Source organism: Lagenorhynchus albirostris, chromosome 3 (assembly GCF_949774975.1).
Source record: "Lagenorhynchus albirostris chromosome 3, mLagAlb1.1, whole genome shotgun sequence".
Lineage (NCBI taxonomy): Eukaryota > Metazoa > Chordata > Mammalia > Artiodactyla > Delphinidae > Lagenorhynchus > Lagenorhynchus albirostris.
In genome coordinates this window covers 15,000,689-15,020,789 of record NC_083097.1, presented here as the reverse complement: position 1 = coordinate 15,020,789, position 20,101 = coordinate 15,000,689, and positions in this window count along the sequence as shown.

The window sequence follows — 20,101 nt, the reverse complement described above, 5'->3', positions numbered from 1 at the left end:
GTGTGGAAACCTTTCCTCCTTCACAGCTCCCTCCCACTGGTGCAGGTCCCGTCCCTATTCTTTTGTCTCTGTTTATTCTTTTTTTTTTTGCCCTACCCAGGTACGTGGGGGGTTTCTTGCCTTTTGGGAGGTCTGAGGTCTTCTGCCAGCATTCAGTAGGTGTTCTGTAGGAGTTGTTCCACGTGTAGATGTATTTCTGGTGTATCTGTGGGGAGGAAGGTGATCTCTGCCTCTTACTCTTCCGCCATCTTCCCGATTCCCTTCCTGGCTAAGTAATTTCAAGATAAATATTCTACAATAAGTAGATATAGTAAGGGAAAGATGGAGTAATTTTCTGGAGATGTGATAAAATGAAATTTTGTGCAAGGGCAGTGAGTGGGAACAGAAAGGAGCCCAATTTTAGAAATATCAACATATAGCAACAATTTCTGAAAAATCTGAAGTATATTCCCCTGAGATGTTGTCACATATCAACTTTATAAGGCAGTTCATGTGAGTTAAGTGGGAAAATCTTATAAGAATGTAATTCTGGTAAATGTTTAACCATTGACTTTCTGAAAATAAATAAACAAAAATATGTGAATATGCATATATATGTGTAAACATAGATATTTATGTAGATATGCAAACCTAAGTTTATTATAAATTTAACTGATATAAAAATGTCTAGCAAACAACTTGCAAATAATAAGATATACATTACTCTTTATTATAAGTTTCTTACAGCAAATTGATTCTCACAAAATGCTCTCATTGATTTTTGCCAAATTCTTGATGGACAATCTAGATTATTAATTTAATGAGTATAATTCCAACATGAATATTGGTTGATATGAATGTTGGTTTATTCATGAGTAAGATGACATTGAAATGACATAGGCATATGTTGGAATTTCACTCATTCACCAAGGACCTGGAATTTTGCTCATTCATCAAGGTCCTGAGTGACGTCTTTGCTGACTGGATAATAATAGTCTTTGGATAACAGAATATTTCCTCCATGTTTGTGCTATTCACAATGTAACAGCTCCTGACATAAGGCACTGTTAGGTTTAATTGGCATTATTAACATTTTTTTCCATCACTTTCTTTAGTCTAGATAATCAAAAAGTAAATTAGGGACTTCCCAGGTTGATGAATGCATTAGGTTCCCAGAGTGGGTATGGAAGCTCCACACACCATGTCCTCTCCACCACACTTGCCCTATGCATCTCTTTCATTTGGCTGTTTCTCAGTTGTATCCTTTATAATTAACCAGTAATGATGTATGTGTGCGATGTGTGTGTGTGTGTATATATTCATATATTCAGGTTCTGATTTGTAGTTTTTTTCCAACATCCATAATGTAAATACTTCCAACTGTTGCTGATTTCAAGCTCCCAACCTGATATCACTGAATGTAAAGTTGGGAAGAGGTGCATAGAAGCACCACATTATATAATATTTTCACCATATAGAAACAATAGACATAACCTCAGAAACATAGATAATAGTAAAATAATTAGAAAGCTATAAGTACTGAATATTTATTACTTTTGTTCTTAAATTATTCAAGTGTAAGGTTTTATAATTTAATCTCTAATAATGATCATGTTTAATGACTAGCTCAAAAATTCCTGAAAATTTAACAATCAGCTATCATGAGCCTGTGAGAGCCAGCTTCAGCATACCACTAGAGAGAACTCATCCTGAAATTCCCACCAGACCAACTAGCACCAGGACACAAACTCTGAATATTTTAGAATGAAGACACTTCAATAAAAGAGTAAAAAGTGAGAGTTGTTGCCTTAAAGTATGAATAGTATTTGGTTATTAAAAGTTTAAATCTGAAAATGGAGTCAGGAGAGACAAATGTAGAAAGATTTCAGTATTTCTCTAAGGAAATACCCAGACTGAATATGGGTAAAAAAACAGTTAACAGAACTTTCAGCAAAACCCTAGGAAAAACAATGAGATAGCGATCACTCAAACACAGTGTATCAGACTTTTTAGAACAACTGGTTCCAGTGGCACCTGAAGCTGACATCCAAAAAACTACTCTTGTTAATGTCACCAGTAACCTTGAAATTGCCAAATATATTTGACAATTTTAGTCTTTAACTGACTTGACATTTTGTCAGTATTTGATATTGATGTCTGTTTTCTTCTTTTTACACATTTCATCCTCTTTCTTCTATGGTACCACTTTTTTGTTTGTTTGTTTTTCTACTTCTACCTTCCTGGTGCTTCTCCCATGCTCCTTCTCTGACACATTCTAAAACCAACATTCCCCAGGGATCTACCATCGACTTTTTCCCCTTCTCACTTCACATAGTCCAGTAGTTCTCAATGGGGGAAATTTATTTTACCATCAAGGGACATTTGGTATTATCTGGAGATATTTTTTGTGGTCACAACTTAGAGTCTGTTACTGATTTCTAGTGGATAGACACCAGGGATGCTGCTTACCATCCTATAATGCATAGAACAACCACACAACAGAGAATTATCCAGCCCAAAATGTCCTCTTCCACCTATACATTGATAACTTTCAAATCTGTGTCTCCAAGCCAGAACTGAGCTTGCAACCTGCATTTCCCTTTATTTATTGCACATGTTCAGTTTGGAACTCTACAGCCATCTCACAAGGAACATATCTAAGACAAAATTCATCATCTCTTCCACAGCTCTGCTTCTCTTCATGCAGTCTCTAATTTTGCAAAAGTAAAATTGAGATTTCAGTCTATCAAAATCTAGTCTACTCCATCTCTTTTATGTTTCATGTCTAATTAGACTTTAAGTTCTGTAGTTCTGTCTTCAATGCTTCTCTCAAAGACACTTCTGTGCCTTAGTGCTAATATTTATCCTATCATATCAAGGACCTCTTAACTAATTATCCTTTGTCCAGCTTTAGCCCCAGTTAAGCCAGACTCCTACATTTCATTTATAGACATATTTCTAAAATAAAAATCTGAGTACGTTCTTCCTTTCTGAAAAACTGTAATGGTTTTGAAAAACATTCAGTCTCCTTAATATGAATTCAAACATTTCATGACTGCCAATATCAGGTTGACCCTCAACTCCATGCTAAAATTCAGCTTTCCTGAAAAATACATTTTGAGAGTAGCATTCCCTCTGTACTTTTATGTATTTACCCATGATTTCATCTTACCCATTCTTCTCTCCTTCTCCAGCCACATGGCTAACATTCTACATCCATCATCACACAATTGAAACACCACCTGTTTTCTACTAGAATGACAATATTTTTTTTTTTAATGATAATATCCAGTTTGGTAAGAGTATGAGTAAAAAAACATTCTTATGTACTATTGATAGATTTATAAATTCCAACAACCATTTGAAGAACAATTTGACATCTAAAATGTTAATATTCTTACTTTTGACAATTTTAAACACTCACATGCATGAAAGGTTCATTTATATGAACCTTTATACATAAAGTTCATATAAATGTACAAGGATATATTTGAAAAGATGCCCTTTGCAGCATTACTTGTTAAGGCAAGAATATTGGAATCAATTCAACAGAATGACTTTAAAATATGTAACTAACATCTTAAAATAACTTGTAGCCATTTTTAAAATGAGGTAGATTTGTGTGTATTGACCTGAAAATCTACCCTATAATGCTGGAAGAGAGAGGAGCAGTATGTTAGTATGATCCTACTCTCAGCAGAATAAAAAGTTTATTTTCACTTTTTAAATATAAACTTTTAATTTGTTCATTTGTTTTGTTTATTAAGATTCCAGGTATAAGTGAAAACATACAGTGTTTGTATACAACAAGACAGAAGCAGACTCACAAATACCGAGGACCCACTAGTGGTTACCACAGAGGAGGGGATGAAATAAGTGAAGTATAACTTTGTATGGTGTGTAATCTATAAAACTATCAAATCACTGTATTATGCACCCGAAACTAACAAAATATTGTGAGTGCTCTATATTTCGATAAATAAATAAATAATTTAAAATAAAACTCTTTTATTTGGAATAATTCTAGATTTGAAGTGTGTCGTCCACTGAGCTATCCTGGAACTCTGCTCTCCGGGATTCCCTTCCCTGCACGATTCCGAATTAGTGTGAGTCTAATGTGACATTTTGCATGAGATTTGGAAGGTGGGAGTGAAGCAGCAGTGTGTTCCTGTATTCAGAAGTCTTACTTGCTCACCTGTGCTCACCTGGTTCAGGCTGGGCTCCCTCCACCCACAGCTCCTTCAGCTCCTGCCAGACCTACTGGGTCAGCATCTCAGTGCTTCCCCCAGGTTGTGCTGAGCTCCCTGAGCATGACCCAAACTTCTCTCTCAGGGTGCCTCACCAGGGAAGCTGGAGCCTTGGAAGCAGTGAAAGATCAATGTGGGTTCCTGTATGTTCTCATGGTTACATCCTGCCCTGCTGTTTCTGGTTCCACTTTGTCCATGAGTCCCCCACTCTCTTTCTATTCTTCCTTCCGGACCACCAGCCCTGTGGACTTCAGCCACCAGTGTCGCACAGAGAACAATCAGCCTCACATAGATTGGGTAACTAGCCCCACACTTGTGTAAGGTCAAATCCCTTGTAATATACATATCTTCTGGAGCCTCTTTTTTCTGATCAAACTCTGAATGACCCATAGAAGTTCTTAGGGTTTACAAACAAAAAGGAGAGAGATAGACTAAAAACCAAACAAACACATTTTACAACTCTTGGGAGAAACTTTCTATCTGCCATATTGGATGTTGCCCTACTCAAGTATGGTGGAATGAAAAGTGTACTAGATCAGTTTAAATAAACAAATAAACAAACTTGATTTCTAATTGGAGTGCAGATGATCATAGTAATAGCAGGACAGCTATGATGATGTGTTGGTTTCAAAGATTCTCAAAGAACTAAAAACAGTCTTAAACCACCCAGGGAGTAAAGCACAAACACCTTCAAAAATGAAGACTGTGGACACTGGTATCCTGTGGTCATTTTAATTTTTAAGGGTTGTATACTTTTACACAGGCTTTTCCTTTTATCTAATTTGAGACGATAAGAATATAGATTATAAATTATTCTTCCTTAATTATAACACAGTTTCAATTTGTGGAATACAATTAATTGTCTTTCAAATGCAGCTTAAGAAGGACATATATCAAGCTAGTCCTTGTCCTTGTAGATACTAGAGGAACTGTGTGCCCATCTGTCAGTTTTCTACTTCTTTCTCAGAATGACAGACAAGAGATCTCTCTGGGTTGAGTGATCTGTTTATAGTGGAGCTTGAGTCTGTCAATACGTTTTACTAAATGTTTCTGCTAAAAACAAAAACTGCCACTGAAAATGAATTGTAAGGTTAATGCCAGTTTCTAGACTTGAAACAATGACTAATACTAGCTATAAGACAGATTACCTTCAAGTATCTCAATTCAACTGACAAAGCCTGGTTATTTAGAGACTTTCTGTGATATGTAAAAATAAGAGTGATTGTGGCTTTTTAGTCACATATTGGCATGTAAAACTTACAGCTTAAATAGCTGCTTTCTTTGCTATGTCAAAATGACAAGTTATAATTAAAATGGCAACTGTTTACTACCAAGTATATCCAAACAGGGTGGGTGGAAGAATGGTCAGGATGGAATAAATCAATTACTGAGAGTTAATCATCCAAACTTGAAAGGAGAAACATTATATATATATATATATATATATATATATATATGTTTGTATATTTGATATATATATATCACTTGACTTTATAGGAAAATATATCAAATGCACTACTGCTGATTAGTATACAAAGATAAAATATTGATATAGCACATATTTTCCTTTCCATTTAAAAAGAGGGCTGATATTAATAAAATGTAGGCAAGATATTTATTGAACAAAACAAACATGTCTCTTTCTATGAGGAATCATACATATTTGGCATTCTAGCTACTTAATGGCTAGAGTGGTACACTTGGGAGTTGACCCCTCTCCCCCAAAAGAGCTTCCTGAACCTTATGAAAACACTCTTTTCTTTTACCTGCCTTGGTCTTCCTTAGGCCAAATTTTCTTGACTATTTAAAAAAAGCAATAGAAAAACAAGTGAATTGAGTGTCTAATTACAAAGAAGGACACTAAGGAGACTTTGTCAGGAGCCCCTTAAATTTTCTTTTTTTCTGGCAAAATGTCACATTACATGGTTTTATTTATCCCATCAGAAGTGTGTCAAGAACTGTGAAGGACCTGAGATTTTACTCTATTAGAATCATAAAAAGTAAGCCTGTTACATTTTCACAGAAGCTGACCAAAGACACAAGATTCCTGGGACAGATACAAAGGACTTACTACTCACAGTGTAGAAGGAAGCACACACCTTATGGTTGTGTGGGTTCCTCTTGCTCTCAAAGTTTCATGGGGTGAAAGATAGGGGCCCAAGTGGATGCTGTGTTTGTGGTGGGTTTGCATCACAGCTGAGGAACCTCAAGCTTAGAAAACTCCAATCTTTTATATCATGGGCTGCAAGCAAATCTGACCTTTGCTCCAGAGGTGAAGTATTTCTATCTCCCAAGGTTGTTTGCTACACAAGTATATTTGAAAAGATAGCTAAGATGAAAGATTGTCAGTGCTTCTGTTTTGAAGATGTACAAAATTGTGAAAAAATGATGGAGAATTATCTCCCAGCAAAGGTTATGCTGGACTTAGTTCAACATCTTCATAATAATGAAAAACGGACATCTGACTAATCTTAACCACAAAAAATATGAAATGGTAAACAGAAATGCTCTTTAGCAGGATAGAATTAATCCAAGTAATTTATTAAGCTTCCACTTATATATGGCATTGTATTAGAACCATATCAAGCAAATTACCTGTTAAAAATAATTCCTTCCTTAACTACTTCACTTTACATCTAACAAGAGTGATGTTCTAGGAATATGTTTATTCACATTGCTATGAAAATAAAATTCTGCCACCACAGTCATTAGGCATAATTAAAGTGTGAACAGAGAAATAAAGGTAGATAGATAGATAATGATAGGGTTTTTTTTTTTCAAATTGCACGCTAATACAAAGCATTCATTGAGGATTGACTGATGGCCTATTTTTTGTGCTATGTTCTTAGGGTGGGAGTGGGAGAGGGTTATTGAATTAGGAGATATGATTGCTATCAGCAAGGGCTTGTTTTCTCTATGTCAACAGACAGAATTGTGTTTACTCCTTAGGCTGTGTTCACAGATTCATATTGGAAAGTCTGAACTCACCCATAAGAAGGATAAAAATAAATTTAATTAGAGATATTTTGGATGGTTTGTTTAAATTATGAAAAAGTAAACAACTTGACTTTTCCATGAGATATCTGTGCATTATAGGAGTTTAATCTTACCTGTGTATTTTTATATCAGTTGTTATTTTTCAAATGCTAGATTTCTGGCTTTTTCACATCATCCAGTTTACCTGTAGGTAAAATAATGTTAAACATCCACCAATTATGGAATTTTTATAGATTATAGATGTAATACATTTTTGAATCTCATAAATATAGATGAAAAGATGGAATCAAATGTTGACACCATCATGAGTTAAGCAGCCACAGCAGAGCCAAGGGTCAGAGAGCCTCTGAGGCCCCCAGAATCCAAGGCTGCAGAGGGGAGAGCCTTCCACCTACAGTTGCACATTTAAGTAAAAATGAATGGAAAGAAGGGAAGAAGCAAGAGTCATACTCAACTCTATGTTAATGGCTGATCAAGAAAGAGGGAAAGAGAGTAGACTCCTCCTCTCCACCCAGTAAGAAGTCATCTGTCCTGGATCTCCACTCCAAGCAAAGTAAACATTCCATCCACAAAGGGATTCAGGGACATCTCATTCTATTTTACCTCCTACGACATGTTCTCACTTGGCAATTCTACCAGTTTTCTAGCCCCTCAAGTTAACATCTAAATTTTCTCTGTAAATAGGATAATTCCTCAGAATTCAGCTATTACATACAGGTCTCTGTATCTGATCATTTCACTGATTACTTTCCAAAAGGCTATGTGTGAACTAAGAAAGCAACTATGTCAAATATTTACTGAGTTGCAAGGAAAGGAAGAAGGTCAAATTTTCTCTTGTAACTGACTCATTTAAAGTTGAACAAAAACTTAGATTTGAATATTTCAAACTGCATACATTTTTATAGTTGAAATATTCTGTATAAGACATTTTTAAGATATAAAAATTTAAGAGGTGTTTTACTTTCCCACATAGGCAATGACTCCATTATCCCAACCCATCCAGTCTTTCTTGGCTTTTTATTTTTATTACATATAAAATTTATTAAAGGAAAATAAAAAGTTTTCCCATGAACAAAACTCACATTGTGTGTGTGTGTGTATGTGTGTGTGTGTGTGTGAAAAAGATGACCAAGAATCATTGAAAGTCAAGTCATGACCTCAGTGAAAATCTATTTTATTTTCTACAAGATTCCTAAAAAGTATAAAGATCACTGTACCTCAGAGACTCCTACACACATATGTCCATTCTTAAGTATAAAGTACATCAAAACCAATTAATACAGTGGAAAGAATTTGACCATTAGAAGAGGAATATATGCTTTATTTGGTTGCAAATTCATCAAGCAGGCGTGTTGTTATATTTCTATCAGTTCAACAGTACTTTTATGTAGCTTTATGCTGCTTAAAAAAAAAAGCCTCCAGCACAGAATATGTAAGTTCCTTGAGCTGGCAGAGTCTAGGCAGCCTGGTGATTGACAGCTGGGAGAATCTTTGTGATTGGCAGGAGACAGCAACGCCCTCCAGGGGGACTGTTTGCATGCTGACACTAAAACTCATGCCAGCTTCTCTCTCTTACTTCTTTTTCCAAAATCTTTTATTAGTAAACTCTTCCTGCTGTTCTATCTGAGCCATTAAATACATTATAGGCTTGCATTCCCAGAAAGGAGAAAATAAGGTATTAGCTGAAGTACCAGTTTCAACATCAGCACCTCAAAAGCTGAACCACAGTGACATGCCAGAAAGCCAGGTCAAATTCCCAGGTGAAGAAAGTTGAAAAGGTTTTCTCTTACTCCTTAATTCTAAAAAGGTACAAAATATTCTAAATCTCCTCCATAATTGTTCTTCTCTTATCTCTCCAATCTTCCCTGATATGGGATGTGTATTGGACATAGTTGGTGATCAAGAGAAGAAAGATCTAAAACATCCTTCTAATCTCCATTATTTTTCTAAGCAAGAATACAAAATTTTGAATATGAGACATACTTGCTTTCTCCATTCTTTATTTTCTAACATAAAAGCATTGGGAAAATATACACTAGACTCCAGTCATGCTGACCTTTCTTTATCCTCATTCTAAAGTCTTCTTGGGTTTTCAACAGCTGCATTTTTGGGAGTCATTAATGTTCTTATCCCAAATCTTCACATAGCAAACCCTTAGTCATTTAATATATTCTAATCTCATGGATAAACAAATAAAATAGGGTGCTAAGCAATATTGCACTAAGCTTTATTGATATACATGCATTAAGCAAAAATAATTACAAGTTACTCTGGAATTTCTTCTATTTTAGGGAAAACTAAACCTATCCTTCCCCTTTCTCCCAAAGAACAGTTATGTTTCTTCAATATTTAATTCAGCTAATTTCTAGATTTCCCTAAATATTTTTTGTAGCTAAAGAGAATGGCCATTTTTAAAAATTCAATGGCTCACCTCAAGACCTATTCTAATGCTAAACAGACATGTTGGGACAAAATGTGGAAGGGAAGGAGGCAAAGATTGAACTGAGTGAACTAACCTTGCAAAATAACGTGAAGTAACATCTCCAACTTAAATGCAGTTAGGAATGCCTCTGCTTTTCAATGCTCAGAGCTAGGTTGTATTATTTCTGACAATTAACATTTGACCTTGAGAAATGGGGGTGGAGAGAGAGGAGGAGATTCTCTAATCTGAAGAATAAAAGTCTGCAATTTATACTGGTGAATAAATGGGGAAGGGGACTTGGAGAGAACTCTGAACCACCTACGAAAATTGGAAGGCTAAATGCCACCACACACTCCTGCTGATGCACTGCCCCACCCAACCCTTAATCACTTTTGAATAAATAAACCTTCTTGACTTTGGAAAACATAAAATAAGAGGCTGGATACTGGGACTGAATCTATGGGTAGTGAGTAGAATTTCCCCAAAGAAGAGTAAAGCTTGGATAATGGAGATTAGAAAAAAGAGAAAATTGCTCTAAAAGAGAGACACAGAGACAAGACCAAGGTGGACATTCCTAAACACTCTGAACATAAAATATGGCTTTAGAGGCACAAGTAATCAAATATTTGATGTGCAATTTAAAATATTTCTCTTCTGGTTTAAATGGTTCTCTTGGTACCATTTGATAGAGTCTGACACTTTCTAGAGCTTTCTGCAATACAGCTCTAGAGAACAAAACACCAGGACATGAAGGGAAGCATAGCCCACTCCACATATACCTCTCAGCAGGCCCCAAAGACAGGAAATGGCCAAGATTGAGAGTTGTTGATCGAGTAGCTTCAGTGGGTGAACAGCAGGGATGTGAGTGATGGTTTATGGTAGAGCAGAGAACAGGGAAAGGGTGATGTTTGGAAGCAGCCTTATGCCAGACACAATGAGGGCAGTGAGACAACCCCTCTTTTCTTTCCAAGATGAGAGATGGAGGGGATCCTCGATTAGAAAGAGGAAAACTGACCCATGGGTTATCTGTGCTGGAAAATCACATGCTTCACAGTTAGAGATTTCTATTGAACATCAACAGTTATAGAAATATGTACAGAAGCTCACCACTTTGATATAACTGATGTGCTAATGGTGTTGGACTAAAGGGTACTATGTTGTAAAATATACTGATTGATGAAATGTATATTAAAGCTTGCTGCTTTAAGTCATTTTTGGGGAAAAAGTTTGATGCTAGCTCATTAATTCTGTATCATGTGATGCTAATGAAATCTCTTGGTTTCTACACAGTAGCAGTGTTAAATGGAGATTTTAAAATAATGAACAAAATGACTAATAGATAAGGTCATTGAACCAATTAATGAAAACCCACATTTATGAAACAGATTTATAAGGAGGTAAATATATTTTTCATAAAATGACTCAGTAGGGTGTTCATTAAGAGGTCAAGATTTTAAAAATATGAATAAATTCCCAAAATCACATGTGTAAATTTTCTAAAACATTTCTACCTTAAAAAAGAGAAATGTTTCTGTAAATAGAAAAATCTCAGCCTTGCCAAAGACTGTTCATTTGGTGCCCAGAACACTCTGAGATCATTTCTCTACTTCCAGGCATCCCTGGTATCAGGTGATCCTGAACACTGCTATTTGTCTGAACTTCTTAAAATACCACATTTATCCTTCTTCTACCCAACAGATTTTTTTGTGGGCCTTCATTGCTTATTAAACTTATGTCAAATTTCTCTTCCAGGGGTTTATGCTTTACCATATTTTTCCAGTTACCTATTGCTTCATAGAAAATCATCCCAAAACTAAGTGACTTCAAAAACAATATTCATTTTTATTATCTCTCATGGTTTTTGGAGGTCAGGATTTAGAAGGTGGTCTGGCACTAAGTGTTTTTGAGGTTGCAGTCAAGGGGAGGCTGCAGCTGGAACACTGGGACTGAAGCAACTGGGATGAGTGAAGCATCACTTTGTTTTTATGCAGTGTCAGAGCTACTCCATATGGTCCTTCTATAGGTGGTATGTTGGGGCTTCCTCACAGCATGATAGCCTGGGGGTAGTCAGATACCTGGCATGGCAGCTAAAGGCTCCAGTGTGATTGTTCCAAAGAAGTAGGCAGAAGCTTTTATCTGTCTATATAATGCTTACCTATCCTTAAAAACTCAGTTCAAATATCACCTTCTTCAGAAAGCCCTTTCTGAGTCAAATTTCATCGTAATTCTACTTTTTGGTATCCCCACTCGACCCTGTAAATATTTCTATCAAAATCTGACTTTGGGGAAACTAATAGCATGTACTAGTCACTGACTGAGAGATAAATCACATTGTTTAGGCTAACACTCCAACTTGTAGAATAATTCCATGTGTCATCTGGGAAAGTCTGGAATGTGAACAACGCAGCAATCTAATGAGCCTGTGCGCTCAGATGTAAGTGGATGAGAGCTGAACAGAGCAAGACTGGTTCAGTTATTTCAGTAACAGAATCATCAGATTTGTAGACGTCACTGAGTATGTCTGATTCACACCATACAACTGGTAAGCTGGAGATACTGAAGGTCTCCATGCCATCATGGTACTGACGGTTCCTGAAAATTATCAGTTGCCCTTGAATTTTCCAAAGATATAAGTAATCAGGCAGCGAGTCTACCTACACAAGCAGTTGTTCTATAGACCTTTAAATCACAATTTTTGTAAATGTATCATAACTAGGGTCACAATACTTCCAGATTCTTAGGAAAGTCCTGATTTACTCATTTGAATCCAGGAAAACTGTGGATAGTATACATTTTACTGTCAAAAATGCCCTAATTTAGATATTAAATTGTATTTTCTCCATGGTCACATTTTTGATGCAAAATGGATCTTTTTCCATATAAGTTTGCAGTTATTTTAAATTCAACACTAGCCAATTATTATTATTTTAAATACTATTAAAAAATACTTTTTTGGCTTTACTTGTTTATTACTTTTATTATGATTATCTTTTTTAGCCCTTTTATTGCAGTATAATTGCTTTACAACGGTGTTAGTTTCTGCTTTTATAACAAAGTGAATCGGTTATACATATACATATATCCCCATATCTCTTCCCTCATGCATCTCCCTCCCTCCCACCCTCCCTATCCCACCCCTCTAAATGGCCACAAAGCACCGAGCTGATCTCCCTGTGCTGAGACTGCTTCCCACTAGCTATCTATTTTACATTTGGTAGTAAATATGTCCATATATACACTAACACTTTCTCACTTTGTCCCAGCTTACCCTTCTCCCTCCCCATGTCCTCAAGTCCATCCTCCAGTAGGTCTGCATCTTTATTCACATCTTGCCCCTAAGTTACTCATGACCACTCCTTTTCTGTTTGTTTGTTTGTTTTTAGATTCCATATATATGTGATAGCATACGGTATTTGATTTTCTCTTACTGAATTACTTCAATCTGTATGATAGACTCTAGGTCCATCCACCACATTAAAAATAACTCAATTTCATTTCTTTATATGGCTGAGTAATATTCCATTGTATATATGTGCCACATCCTCTTTATCTATTCATGTGTCGATGGACACTTAGGTTGCTTTCATGTCCTGGCTATTGTAAATAGAGCTGCAATGAACATTGTGGTACATGATTCTATTTGAGTTATGGTTTTCTCAGGGTATATGCCCAGTAGTGGGATTGCTGGGTTGTATGGTAGTTCTATTTTTAGTGTTTTAAGGAACCTCCATACTGTTCTCCATAGTGGCTGTATCAGTTTACATTCCCACCAACAGTGCAAGAGAGTTCCCTTTACTCCACACCCTCTCCAGCATTTATTGTTTGTAGATTTTTTGATGATGGCCATTCTGACTGGTGTGAGATGATATCATATTGTAGTTTTGATTTGCATTTGTCTAATGATTAATGATGTTGAGCATTCTTTCATGTGTTTGTTGGCAATCTGTATATCCTCTTTGGAGAAATGTCTATTTAGGTCTTCTGCCCATTTTTGGATTGGGCTGTTTGTCTTTTTAATATGGAGCTGCATGAGCTGCTTCTAAATTTGGGGGATTAATTCTCTGTCAGTTGCTTCACTTGCAAATATTTTCTCCCATTCTGAGGGATGTCTTTTTGTCTTGTTTATGGTATCCTTTGCTGTGCAAAAGCTTTTAAGTTTCATTAGGTCCCATTTGTTTATTTCTTTTTATTACCATTTCTCAGGAAGGTGGGTCAAAAAGAATCTTGCTGTGATTTATGTCATAGAGTGTTTTGCCTATGTTTTCCTCTAAGAGTTTGATAGTGTCTGGCCTTACATTTAGGTCTTTAATCCATTTTGAGTTTATTTTTGTGTATGGTGTTAGGGGGTGTTCTAATTTCATTCTTTTACAGGTAGTGGTCCAGTTTTCCCAGGTGTTCTAATTTCATTCTTTTACAGGTAGCTGTCCAATTTTCCCAGCACCATTTATTGAAGAGGCAGTCTTTTCTCCATTGTATATTCTTGCCTCCTTTGTCAAAGAAAAGGTGACCATATGTGCGTGGGTTTATCTCTGGGCTTTCTATCCTGTTCCATTGATCTATATTTCTGTTTTTGTGCCAGTACCATACTGTCTTGATTACTGTAGCTTTGTAGTATAGTCTGAAGTCCAGGAGCCTGATTCCTCCAGCTCCGTTATTCTTTCTCAAGATTGCTTTGGCTATTTGAGGTCTTTTGTGTTTCCATACAAATTGTGACATTTTTTGTTCTAGTTCTCTGAAAAATGCCAGTGGGAGTTTGATAGGTATTGCATTGAATCTGTAGATTGCTTTGGATAATATAGTCATTTTCACAATGTTCACTCTTTCAATCCAAGAACATGGTATATCTCTCCATCTATTTGTATCATCTTTAATTTCTTTCATCAGTGTCTTATAATTTTCTGCATACAGGTCTTTTGTCTCCTTAGGTAGGTTTATTCCTAGGTATTTTATTCTTTTTGTTGCAATGGTAAATGCGAGTGTTTTCTTAATTTCACTTTCAGATTTTTCATCATTAGTGTATAGTAATGCAAGAGACTATGGTGCATTAATTTTGTATCCTGCAAGTTTACCAAATTCATTGATTAGCTCTAGTAGTTTTCTGGTAGCATCTTTAGGATTCTCTATGTATAGTATCATGTCATCTGCAAACAGTGACAGCTTTACTTCTTCTCTTCTGATTTGTATTCCTTTTATTTCTTTTTTTTCCCCTGATTGCTGTGGCTAAAACTTCCAAAACTATGTTGAATAATAGTGGTGAGAGTGGGCAACCTTGTCTTGTTCCTGATCTTAGTGGAAATGGTTTCAGTTTTTCACCATTGAGGATGATGTTGGTTGTGGGTTTGTCATATATGGCCTTTATTATGTTGAGTTAAGTTCCCTCTATGCCTACTTTCTGGAGGGTTTTTATCATATATGGGTGCTGAATTTTGTCAAAAGCTTTCTCTACATCTATTGAGATGATCATCTGGTTTTTCTCCTTCAATTTGTTAATATACTGTATCACATTGACTGATATGCATATATTGAAGAACCTTGCATTCCTGGGATTAACCCCACTTGATCATGGTGTATGAAATTTTTAATGGGCTGTTGGATTCTGTTTGCTAGTATTTTGTTGAGGATTTTTGCATCTACCTTCATCAGTGATATTGGTCTCTAGTTTTCTTTTTTTTGTGACATCTTTGTCTTGTTTTGGTATCAGGGTTATGGTGGTCTCATAGAATGAATTTAGGAGTGCTCCTCCCTCTGCTATATTTTGGAGGAGTTTGAGAAGGATAGGCATTAGATCTTCTCTAAATGTTTGATAGAATTCACCTGTGAAGCCATCTGGTCCTTGGCTTTTGTTTGTTGGAAGATTTTTAATTACAGTCTCAATTTCAGTGCTTGTGATTTGTCTGTTCATATTTTCTATTTCTTCCTGGTTCAGTCTTGGAAGTTTGTGCATTTCTAAGAATTTGTCCATTTCTTCCAGGTGGTCCATTTTATTGGCATAGAGTTGCTTGTAGTAATCTCTCATGATGCTTTGTATTTCTGCAGTGTCAGGTGTTACTTCCCCTTTTTCATTTCTAATTCTATTGATTTGAGTCTTATCCCTTTTTTTCTGGATGAGTTTGGCTAATTGTTTATCTTTTTTTTATCTTCTCAAACAACATCCTTTTAGTTTTCTTGATCTTTGTTATCATTTTCTTCACTGCTTTTTCATTTATTTCTCATCTGATCTTTATGATTTCTTTCCTTATGCTAACTTTGGGGGTTTTTTTGTTCCTCTTTCTCTAATTGCTTTAGGTGTAAGGTTAGGTTGTTTCTTTGAGATGTTTCTTGTTTCTTGAGGGAGGATTGTATTGCTATAAACTTCCCTCTTAGAACTGCTTTTGCTGCATCTCATAGGTTTTTCGTCATCGTGTTTTCATTGTCATTTGTTTCTAGGTGTTTTTAGATTTCCTCTTTGATTTCTTCAGTGATCTCTTGGTTATTAAGTAGTGCATTGTTTAGCCTCCATGTGTTTGTATTTTTTACAGGTCTTTTCCTGTAATTGATATCTAGTCTCATAGCATTGTGGTCAGAAAAGACACTCGATATGATTTCAATTTTCTTAAATAAACGAAGGCTTGACTTGTGACCCAAGATATGATCTTCCCTGGAGAACATTCCATGAGCATTTGAGATGAAAGTGTATTCTGTTGGTTTTGGATGAAATGTCCTATAAACATCAATTAAGTTCATCTTGTTTAATGTAGCATTTAAAGTTTGTGTTTCCTTATTTATTTTCATTTTGGATGATCTGTCCATTGGTGAAAGTGAGGTGTTAAAAGTCCCCTACTATGATTGTGTTACTGTCGATTTCCCATTTTATGGCTGTTAGTATTTGCCTTATGTATTGAGGTTCTCCTATGTTGGGTGCATAAATATTTATAATTGTTATATCTTCTTCTTGGATTGCACCCTTGATCATTATGAAGTGTCCTTCTTTGTCTCTTGTAATAGTCTTTGTTTTAAAGTCTATTTTGTCTGATATGAGAATTGCTACTCCAGCTTTCTTTTGATTTCCGTTTGCATGGAATATCTTTTTCCATCCCCTCCCTTTCAGTCTGTATGTGTCCCTAGGTCTGAAGTGGGTCTCTTTTAGACAGCATATATATGGGTCTGGTTTTTGTATCCATTCAGCCAGTCTATGTCTTTTGGTTGTAGCACTTAATCCATTTACTTTTAAGGTAATTATCAATATGTATGTTCCTATTATCATTTTCTTAATTGTTTTGGGCTTGTTATTTTAGGTCTTTTCCTTCTCTTGTGTTTCCTGCCTAGGGAAGTTCCTTTAGCATTTGTTGTAAAGCTGTTTTGATCATGTTGAATTCTCTTAGCTTTTGCTTGTCTGTAAAAGTTTTAATTTCTCCATCAAATCTAAATGAAATACTTGCTGGATTGAGTAATCTTGGTGGTAGCTTTTTCCCTTTCATCACTTTAAATATGTCCTGCCACTCCCTTCTGGCTTGTAGAGTTTCTGCTGAAAGATCAGCTGTTAACCTTATGGGGATACCCTTGTATGTTATTTGCTGTTTTTCCCTTGGTGCTTTTAATATTTTTTCTCTGTATTTAATTTTTGATAGTTTCATTTATATGTGTCTTGGCGTGTTCCTTCTTGGATTTATCTTGTATGGGACTCTCTGTGCCTCCTGGACTTGATTAACTATTTCCCTTCCCATATTAGGGACGTTTTCAACTATAATCTCTTCAAATATTGTCTCAGTCCCTTTCTTTTTCTCTTCTCCTTCTGGGACCCCTATAATTCGAATGTTGGTGCGTTTAATATTGTCCCAGAGGTCTCTGAGACTTTCCTCAATCCTTTTTATTATTTCTTCTTTATTCTGCTCTGCAGTAGTTATTTCCACTATATTATCTTCCAGGCCACTTATTATTTCTTCTGCCTCAGTTATTCTGCTATTGATCCCCTCTAGAGAATTTTTAATTTCACTTATTGTATTGTTCATGAATGTTTGTTTGCTCTTTAGTTCTTCTAGGTCCTTGTTAAACATTTCTTGTATTTTCTCCATTATATTTCCATGATTTTGGATCATCTTTACTATCATTATTCTGAATTGTTTTTCAGGTAGACTGCCTATTTCCTCTTCATTTGTTAGGTCTTCTGGGTTTTTACCTTGCTCCTTCATCTGCTGTGTGTTTCTTTGTCTTCTCATTTTGCTTAACTTGCTGTTTTTGGGGTCTCCTTTTCGCAGGCTGCAGGTTCATAGTTCTTGTTGTGTTTGGTTTCTTCCCCCAGTGGCTAAGGTTGGTTCAGTGGGCTGTGTAGGCTTCCTGGTGAAATGGACTCATGCTTGTGTTCTGGTGGATGAGGCTGGATCTTGTCTTTCTGGTGGGTAGGTCTACATCTGGTGGTGTGTTTTGGGTTGTCTGTGAACTTATTATGATTTTAGGTAGCCTCTCTGCTAATGGATGGGGCTGTGTTCCTGTCTTGCTAGTTGTTTGGCATAGGGTGTCCAGCACTGTAGCTTGCTGGTCATTGAGTGGATCTGGGTCTTGGCATTGAGATGGAGATCTCTGGGAATTTTTTGCTGTTTGACATTATGTGGAACTGAGAGGTCTCTGGTGGACCAATGTCCTGAACTTGGCTCTCCCACCTCAGAGTCACAGCCCTGACACCTTGCTGGAGCACCAAGAGCCTGTCATCCACATGGCTCAGAACAAAAGGGAGAAAAAAAGAAAGAAAGAAAAAGATAATAAAATAAAATTTAGAAGTTATTAAAATAAAAAAGAAAAAATAATCATTAAAAAATTTAAATAATTTAAAGAAAAAGATAGAAAGAAAGAAGAGAACAACCAAACCAAAAAACAAATCCACCAATGATAACAGGCACTGAAAACTATATTAAAAAAAAAACAAAAACAAAAACAAAAGAACGGACAGACAGAGCCCTAGGAAAAATGGTAAAAGCAAAGCTATACAGACAAAGATCACACAGAAGAATACATATACACACTCACAAAAAGAGAAAAAGAGGAAAAAATATATAAATCGTTGTTACCAAAGTCCACCTCCTCAATTTGGGATGATTCGTTGTCTATTCAGTTATTCCACAGATGCAGGGTACGTCAAGTTGATGATGGAAATTTAATCTGCTGCTCCTGAGGCTGCTGGGAGAGATTTCCCTTTCTCTTCTTTGTTCGTGCAGCTCCCCGGGTTCAGCTTTGGATGTGGCCCTGCCTCTGTGTGTAGGTCGCCTGAGGGCATCTGTTCTTTGCTCAGACAGGACGGGGTTAAAGGAGCAGCTGATTCAGGGGTTCTGGCTCACTCAGGCCGGGGGGAGGGAGGGGTACGGAGTGTGGGGCGAGCCTGCGGCGGCAGAGGCCAACATGACGTTGCACAAGCCTGAGGCCCGCCATGCGTTCTCCCGGGGAAGTTGTCCCTGGATCCCGGGACCCTGGCAATGGAGGGCTGCACAGGTTCCGGGGAGGGGAGGTGGGGATAGTGATCTGTGCTCGCACACAGGCTTCTTGGTGGTGGCAGCAGCAGCCTTAGCATCTCATGGCCGTCTCTGGGGTCCACGCTGATAGCCACGGCTCATGCCCGTCTCTGTAGCTCCTTTAAGTGGCACACTTAATCCCCTCTCTTTGCACACCAGGAAACAATGGTCTCTTACCTCTTAGGTGGTTCCAGACTTTTTCCCCGGACTCCCTCCCGGCTAGCCATGGTGCACTAACCCCCTTCAGGCTGTGTTCACACCGCCAACCCCAGTCCTCTCCTTGCGATCCGACCGAAGCCAGAGCCTCAGCTCCCAGCCCTGCCCACCCCGGCGGGTGAGCATACAAGCCTCTCGGGCTGGTTAGTGCCGGTTGGCCCTGATCCTCTGTGCGGGAATCTCTCCACTTTGCCCTCTGCACCCCTGTCGCTGTGCTCTCCTCCGCGGCTCCGAAACTTCCCCCCTCCGCCACCCGCAGTGTCCACCCATGAAGGGACTTCTAGTGTGTGGACACCTTTCCTCCTTCACAGTTCCCTCCCACTGGTGCAGGTTCCATCCCTATTCTTTTGTTTCTGTTTTTTCTTTTTTCTTTTGCCCTACGCAGGTATGTGGGGAGTTTCTTGCCTTTTGGGAAGTCTGAGGTCTTCTGCCAGTGTTCGGTAGGTGTTCTGTAGGAGTTGTTTCACATATAGATGTATTTCTGGTGTTTTTGTGGTGAGGAAGGTGATCTCTACGTCTTACTCTTCTGCCATCTTGAAGGTCCTCTTATTACTTTTATTAAATTCAATTTATATACAATAATATGTATTGATTTTAAGTAGTTTATTGAATTTTGACAAATGCAGTCACACATGTATACACCACTTTAATTAAGATATAGAACAATTCCTTTGTCCTATAAAGTTTCCTCATGCCCCTTTCCAGTCCATTTTCTGCTTCCTCCAGGCACTTATAGTTTTGATTTCTATCACCATTCTTCA